General features: G+C 43.2%; 1 protein-coding gene and 1 long non-coding RNA gene across 6 annotated transcripts in view; one reads left to right on the forward strand and one right to left on the reverse strand.

The window, feature by feature from the left end:
• Positions 1–4,302, reverse strand: part of HAS2 (hyaluronan synthase 2) — a 27,807-nt gene extending 23,505 nt beyond the window's left edge. The window contains exons 1-2 of one of the 3 annotated variants that reach the window (XM_054656983.2): positions 2,126–2,323; positions 1,350–1,611 (exon numbers count right to left, since the gene is read on the reverse strand). The gene's annotated coding sequence lies outside the window, so the exon portion shown is untranslated. Of the gene's footprint in view, positions 1–1,349; positions 1,612–2,125; positions 2,324–3,969 lie in introns of those variants that run through there. The other 2 variants (XM_024345267.2, XM_054656982.2) reach the window with 2 other exon arrangements.
• On the forward strand, positions 2,418–7,791 carry LOC104007740 (uncharacterized). Of its 3 annotated transcripts, none has more exons than XR_682019.4 (5): positions 2,418–2,485; positions 4,295–4,555; positions 5,683–5,770; positions 6,452–6,596; positions 7,345–7,791. It is a non-coding gene; the product is annotated as an uncharacterized LOC104007740 (long non-coding RNA). The 3 variants fall into 3 exon arrangements; XR_008536818.1 differs by having other exon boundaries at positions 4,295–4,547; XR_010159667.1 differs by having other exon boundaries at positions 2,482–3,325; positions 4,295–4,547.
• Positions 7,792–8,280: the final 489 nt, after the last annotated feature.

Below are 8,280 nucleotides of genomic sequence, written 5' to 3' on the forward strand. Positions count from 1 at the left end.
AGCATGAATTCAATTCAAAGGCATTATATTCCAAGAATTCTTGGATTAAATTCCATCCACACCCCTTATTAATTCACTTTGAGTGAATTGCTTAACTTTTCTGAGGCAAAATTCTTTTACTTATAAAACTTTCTTTGCAGATTAGGATTAGATATATGTATGTAAACCATCTAGTTGAGTGCCTGAAACATACTAGACATGTGATAAACAATAGCTGTTGTTTCTTATGGGCCAGATCATATTTTATCTTACAGTATATTTTAAAATTTCATTAAATACACTTTTAACTCATTTTTTAATTATCTGCAGTACAGATGTATTCAGTTAAGAGGCATTCATTAATAAATTTACTTAATTTAAATAAGAAAATATTTAACAGTGTGGCCTTGTTATATTTAATTGACTCTCATCAGTAACATTCTCCTAGATTGTGGGAAAGGCAGTATATATATGAACTCCACATGACTACCATTCAAAATAGACTTTTTTTTTTTTTTTTTTGAGATAGAGCCTCACTCTGTCACCCAGGCTGGAGTGGAGTGGTGAGATCTTGGCTCACTACAACCTCCACCTCCCGAGTTCAAGAAATTCTCCTGCCTCAGCCTCCCGAGTAGCTGGGATTACAGGTGGCCACCACCACACCTGGCTAATTTTTGTATTTTTAGTAGAGATGGTGTTTCACCATTTTGGCCAGGCTGGTCTTGAACTCCTGACCTCAGGTGATCTGCCCTCCTCAGCCTCCCAAAGCGCTGGAATTATAGGCATGAGCAAAATATGCTTAAATAATTTAAGGCTGTATGCAGTAGGATAATACTCTACACAGATTGCTGCTAGAAGGGAAAGGATAAAATACCAAGTTGGGGTGATGGAAATGAGTTCTCTACAGGTAGCTGTCCCTCCACTCCGTTGGCATACCAGCTGCCACCAACTCTGTCATTGACAGGAACACGGCATAGGTTTGCATGGATAAAAAGAGAACCCAGAAGGAGACATGGGGGTTATGCTCTGTCCTCTCATTACTTTAACTCAGGGATCACACTTCATACAAGAGCCAGGAAGCTAATAATGTAACAAACTACTTGTTCTTAGACTTTGAAAGTAAATGTGTAATATAGCTTTGAAAAAGGGTATGTCTACCTTGATCCATAGACAAAGGATTTTCCCCAGAGTGCCAACAACAGGAAATAAATGAACCAGTGACAAGTAAGTGTTTAAAAATTCAAGAAAAAAAATTTTTTAAAAATCTTACCTAGTAAGGAAACCATGTATGGGAAAGTATTTATGAAATTCAATACTATGGGGCTATATTCTACAGACCTAACAAAAATGAGTGGTTCCAACTAACTTACTTTCTAGTAACAGTTTCTTATTCACTTGTTGCACAATTCCCAATTTCCAGGAAGGTAGCTGACTAAATATCTTTGCTTTATGGAAAGTGACATTAGAGTTTAATGCTAGTCACTGATTTGTTAAGTCCTTGAATTTTTATAAACTGCATAACTTTCTTTGATAAAGGGATTCGACTCCGGGTACAGTACAAGCAACTCAGGTAATATGCATTTGTCAGCACGTCCACAATATATTTTTCTATTTACCCGACTCAGGTGATATCTAAGAAAAAAGAAACAGGGGGGATGATACTTTAGTTACAATATTTTGTTCTAGAAATGTCCACTTAAAAATCAGAATTATCTGTCCCAGAATTGGAAACACATACAAAACATAATATATAAACGCAACAGGTAACTTAAAGTGTTAAATTGTCATTGAAAATGTAAAAGAATCGCCAAACTATTGGGAAAACTTTTGGTGGAGTATGATGGGTAGTCAAAATACAGTACCTCAGCTGTACCGTAACCTTATTAAGCTCTAGAAAAATGTGGTGAAAACTAATTTAATGAATGAGTCAACTTGCACACATTGGAAGGAAATAAAAATTTAGAATTTAAAAGTTCTTTTCAATTCAAGTCATAGAACTATAAAAAAAATTGTATCTACAAAGAGGTTGATGGACTTGGATCTATGGAAATACATATTTTAATTTTAAACCTGGCATCGTGAATGTAAATATGTGTTGACCGTTAAAAGCTTTATTCTTAAAATAACCTTTTTAAAAAATAATAACCTGGTTTAATACCGCCAGAAGTACTTATCATATGCCTTAACCGCAGTGAGAAATCTGAGCCAAAGCCTTGGAATGTACAATGAGCAGTGAAGTTGTCTCCCTCTTAACAAGCAGCCTCACTCCTTCAGCAAAGCCCATCTACCAACTTCCTTCTCTTTATTCTAACACTGAGCTGATGGTCTATATATACTCAGGCCTCCAGTTGGGGGAAGCCCTTGGTGGCCAATCGGGGCTTCCCTATCTATTGCGTCACACCTCCCCCCTGTGTGTGACGTCAAAGGCAATCCCAGCCCAGACACGTGGGCGTCGCGTTTCTGGGCAATTGCTCCTGAGACCCAACAGGCAGCAACGGTCCCAAGGGTGAGGAAGTGGGCAGGGAGGGGCTGATGGGGCTTCTACACGTTCCCTCCCGTAGCTGGGCTGCTGCAGCTCGTTCGCCCCAGAGGCGCGCGGTGTCCTTGGGTCCAAGTATTCAGCGCGGACGTTTGGGGGACGGAGGGAGAGGCGCTAGGGGAAACTGGCACCTAAGACTGTGTAATAGGACCCGGGTCTTGCAAGCCCTCCTCCCCAGGCACCGCCCCTGTGCTCCCAGCGCCTCTTTGCAGCTTTAATTATCCTTTCAGCGCCGTTCCCCCGCGGCTGCGTTTCCGTGGTCAGAGGAAAAAGGCTCTCTCGCCTCCCGGTTCTCACCCTCATACAGACCCTCCTTTCAGACCCGCCCTCCTGTTCACAGGGACCCATTTCGGAGCCCTGGCTCACGCTGGGCGGGAACTGCCGTGACGAATTCCGCCCAAGGTGTTGATTATCCATCCCAACCCAGCCTCTGGCTTCCCTCCCACCTCCACCCCAGCTCCCACAGGCCCCTCGCCCCCTTCATCGGCTGGGCGCTCGAGACGGCGCCCCCAGATCTCCCACCGGGCAGTGTCCCCAGCTGCAGCTGAGGAGAGAAGCGCCGGCGTGCGCGGTGCCACGTCGGAATTGGCTCTGGGGACGCTGCAGCTGCCGAAGCGCAGCGCGCGGTCCCCACGCACGCCCTGCCTCCGGGCGGCCGGCGGGCTGGCCAGGCGAGAAGAGGAGGGATGCGCGCCCTCCTCCCGCTCCTATCTGCGGGTGCCACCGCCTGCGTCAGGGACCCCTGGCCCGAGTAAGGCTTCCGGAGCCGAGCCGAGCCCAGACTGACGAGCCTGACACTTTAATGGGGTGCGGGAAGTGCAAAGGAGGGGAGGCCCGGGAAAGGGGGGAGTGGCCGAGAGGGGATGGTAGCTGCGAGGAGGTAGAGAAGGACCCTCCTTCTCCAGGGTCCCAGCTTGTTGGAGCTGGAAGCCCAGATTGCTTAACCCTTTGCATTCCCAGCAAGAAGCGACTTTTTCACTTAGAAGTAAAACGCGCTGGGCTATTCCAGTTTTTCTCCCCACTGTGTGTGTGTGTGTGTGTGTGTGGGAAAAAAAGAAGGGGTGGGGCGGCTGTGCAGAATGCATTTTCCTTACATTGGGAATTCTTGTTTCCTAACTCTGGAGCCCCTCTGCTGCTCCGGAAGATGCAAAATGGAAAAGTACATCTGGGGACGTGCAGCCTTCCCCAGGCAGAGAGGCTACCTGTGTCCCCAGAAAGGCAGCGGATTTCTGGCGAGAGCCGCAGAGATGGGAAAAGAGGGCTATGTTGCTAAGCCTGACAGTGACCTGAAATATTCCCTGATCTTCAGTCTGTTGGAAATTTTTAAACTTCCAACTTTTCTATCGAAACTGGCTTAACAATTTTAAAACAATTATATGGATAATGTCTTCCTTCTCCCTGGCCTGTTGGAGGACCTTCATCCTTCACCAAAACGCGCCAGTGTAACGTACCTTGTTCAGCTCTTAGTCATAAAGTCGTCCTCAGCCTGTCTGTGTGGTCCCGGAGGGTCGGTGGCGGGCAGTTTCCAAAATTGAGGTAATAAGAGATCAGATGAATTTGAGACGACCGGCCAAAAAAAATAAGAAATTTAAAAACAACATTTAAAAAGGATAGGGGAGTCTTAAATGTTTGATTCTTCCCCACTTAAAAAAATAATTTCACTAATATTCTCTTTATGTTTCCGTTGCACTTCAGTCTAATTCTTAAAAAAAAATATGCTTTAAAAATAAATTAACTTTTCTTTTTTCTTTTCTTTCTTTTTTTTTTTTGCTTCAGTCTTTCTGCCCCCGATAACAGAAAATCTCTTTTTCGTCTTAAAAAAAAAAAAAAAAAAAAAGCCTGTGGAAGACTCAGCAGAACCCAGGAAGCGCAGAATTGGGAGAAAAGTCTTTGGCTGGGGCTGTTTCAAGTCTCTGGTTCAATGGGCTGCTCGAAGCCAGGACTGGGTAATTCTTTCCAGACGTCTTGACTTCTCCTTCCTCGCCGTTGTTGCCTTTCTGCCTCCTCCAACTTAAGGGGGTCTTAACAAGTGAGCTGGTGGGTGTTTTAATAGGGCGGCGGAGGGAGTGGGGGGGTGAGGGAAGTGGAGAGGGAGGTGTGGACTGGGGAACCCTGAGGGGAGGGAACTGGGAGCGCGGGCGGGCGGGCGAGCGGGAGGCGGGGAGGGGGAGAGGGAGAGAGAGAAATTGGCCATTCAAAGCCTTCTCTGAGCTACAGGCCGGTTCTAAACTCCAATGAATTCAATTAACTTGATTGCCAACGTGTGCAGAGAAATGCAAGACACATAGGGGGCCACCACCTGATTCCCTACTTTCCTCTGGCGGCGGAGGTGGGAGCCCTCGCCTCTTGGATTTCCCTGAACTCCCGCGTTACAAGTTCCCTCCAAGCGATAAACTCCCTGTTGCGCTGAAGTAATTTGTTTTAAAGCCAAATGGTGCCCTTCAGCTAAGTAACCGACCCAAGGAGGAACAGTTGGGAGGGGTGTGTGCACGTGTGTGTGTGTGTGTAAGTGTGCGCGTGTGTGTGTGTACCTGGAGCCTTCGACAGCCGGCTGGGACTCTAAAAAGATCGCGCTGGTCCACCACTTGTTAACCCTTTCTTCCCGCCAACTCAAAAGTTTCTGAGCTGACGTCAAGTGTCAAAGCCTTTCTCATAAAGAGGTTTCTGCCGTGGGTGGGCGGAAAAAATAGAAAAGTAATTATATGTATATTTTTGCTCAATCTGGTCTCCTAACGTAAACATACTCAAACAGCGCGCATTAAAAATAAAATAATAAAAATTGTTTTCTGGAGGACTTATATTTAGCCATCTTGAAGGAAATGGCTTAACTGGCTTTTGCTTTTTGCAAGCCTTCTGCAAAGTTGACGAGTACAAATATGTCTTGCTCGGAGATGGCCTTTCCTCGTCGTTTTCACAATGCCCCAAGGCTGGGTAGAGTTCGTTTTTTGGTTACTCCTCCCCCCAGCACCCCGCCTCCTTTCTTTCTCTTGGTCCTTGCCAACAAGCCTGCTGATGACTGAAAATGGACAGTAGGTGGCACTGTTTAGGAAAAAATGAGAGTGACTTTACAAATTAACCAACTTGGTCTTGGGAGATTGCGCTGAAATTGTTATAGGGTAAAACAGATTTTTCTTTCTTTCTTTTTTCTTTCTTCCCCTTCCAAGGATCTTCTGAGGGGTGGACTTCTTTGGAACTCGACAGGACCTTGAAGACTGGGTTCTTAGTCCTTATCACATATATGGGCTATAATGAGTAAGTCTAAACAGAAAAGTCGAATAAACTGGAAATGATGCTTTCATCACGTCGCACAAGGTGTAGTGTTGGGGGATGTGATTAGAGGTCAAGCGTTTTAGTGCAATACCAGGTAGTCAGCCATCCCAGTCCCCAGGGGCTGACCTGCAAAGTACTGCGCGTTTCCGCCCCCTTCCCACCCCCACCACACAGCGGTTACACCTCTGGGAAGCATTACCTTGGCCTGATGACTTCACGCTGCTCAGGGGACCCCACTGATTTCCCCCAGCAAACCTTCACGCTTCAGCCTTTGTTTGAACTCCGCCTTAGGTGGTTCAACTCTTGGAGAGCCTGGCTTAAATTTCAGATCACAATTTCATCCCACTTAATCAGACTCGAGCTTCCTGATTCCGTTTTTTGGTAGTTTTCAAATGCTAAACTATAATTTTAAACATATCACCTAACTTCTGTACTCTGACATATAACGTGGATTAAACTGATTTAGAGGTAGAGTGGAAATTGTGGGGTGCCAAGTGTCTAGCTGTGAGGCCCCAGGGGGACACTTAACCTTCCAGCTCTAAACTTTCATGAATATGACACGTAATGCGGGAATACCTATTATTGCTTACTAGCATTTAACTGTGCTGTGCTAATAGTTCAAGCAAGAAGCACATTTACTAAAACTGGTTTTCTTTATTATAGAAAAACACATTTGTTGTTTCTCGCCTCTTGTAATTCAAGACCCATAAGACAAAAGTAAAATGTTCTCTGACTGCAAATGGATGTAAAAACTGATTATACAGCTACACATTTCTGTCATCCTCCAATCTCTACCCCAAAGAAAGAGGTAAGAGACTAATACAATGTGAAGCCAGAGATGAAAGTTATTTGAAAGCAAACTTTCAAGTTTGAGAGAGACTTCACATTCAAATCCTATCTTTGATGTTTGCTGTTTGTGAGATCCCAGGAGCATATTTTACCTCTCTGGATCTTCATTTCCTGGTTGATAAATGGAGAAAATAGCTACAAAGTGGTTTTGATGATATAATGTGTTAAATTGTATTAAGAGCTTAGCTCAGTGCCTGCAACATTGTGGGTATTCAGAAAAACATTAGTACTACACTCCTTTCCTTGCCTTCTATTCCTTAAATTATTCTTGGTGAGCATTAACCATGGTTTCATTCTAGGTTCTCTTATTTGACCTACTTCAGCTTTCTACTGTCCCCTCACTCTTTTATTTTTATTTTTTATAGAGATGGGGTCTCACTATGTTGCCCAGACTGGTCTCAGACTCCTGGGCTCAAGCAATTCTTCTTCTGCCTTCCAAAGTGCTGGGTTTATAGGTGTGAGCCACTTTGCCTGGCCCCTTCACTCTTTTAGATTGACTTAGTCAGTGCCCATGAATATATCCCAGACATTCACATTTAATGCAACTTCTTTTCTGAGTCTCAGGCCAAAATTACAACTATCGGTCATGGAGTACTGATTCACAAGCACCAAATTAAGAGACATTAAGATCCAGTTTCACAAATAAGCTATGGCAACAACCAATTGAATAACATTAGATAATTCACCCTTAGCTTTCTATCTTACAGGAGCTGTTTGGATCAGAAGATGACATCTTTCACCCATCCCTTTCAGGTTTTGATATCCTAAAATGTACCTTATGGAACCCATACCTGTTATGTTTTCACCTGTACAAGGCAACAGAGAAAACATGGTAGTTTTTACTTGAGTAGATGTGACTTAGCAATATGTTGTTGCTGACCTCCATCCCACAGCACAAAACATATGTTTATATGTCTGAGAGACAAAGTATCCAGAACAAGGATTTACTACCTTCATAATCCTCTGTATATGTGGTTCTAGAACTTTTGGTAAAGAAACTCTTTATACTCTTATTAATTATTGAGAACCTCAAAAAAGTTTATATGTTATATGTATCAATATTCACCACATTAGACATTAAAGCTGACTTAAAAAGTTAAAATACTTAAGTCATTTGAAGTAATAATAAATGCAGTTACATACCAACTTAATAACATTTTGCGAAAATAGCTATTTTTCAAAACCTAAAGTGAGAAAAGTGGCAGTTTTCCATTTTTGCAAATCTCTTTGCTGTCTAGCTAATAGAAGACAGCTGGATTCTCCTATTTGCTTTTGCATTCAATTGTTTTGATTGAAGTATATGAAAAAAAATCTGGTGTCATACACATATATAATTGGGAAATGGAAGAGTATTTACATAGGCTTTTTTAGATATTCTTCCTTTATACTACATCAAAACTTGATAAGTTGCAATGTTGTGAATTGGCCCAGGGCTTGGCCCTCTGAAGATTTGCTGAAAATCACTGACATGAAGTAGATTAATAGGATACAAGGCATATACATTTATTTAATGTGTATACACAGCGGCCTTTAGAATGAAGACCCAAAGATACAGAAGAAATTGTCTGTTTTTATGCTTAAGTTTAACAAAGAATGGGCAGCCGTGTAGAGATAGGATAGGACAAAAAGGGCATAATCTAATG

This window comes from Pan troglodytes, chromosome 7 (assembly GCF_028858775.2).
Source record: "Pan troglodytes isolate AG18354 chromosome 7, NHGRI_mPanTro3-v2.0_pri, whole genome shotgun sequence".
Taxonomy (NCBI): domain Eukaryota; kingdom Metazoa; phylum Chordata; class Mammalia; order Primates; family Hominidae; genus Pan; species Pan troglodytes.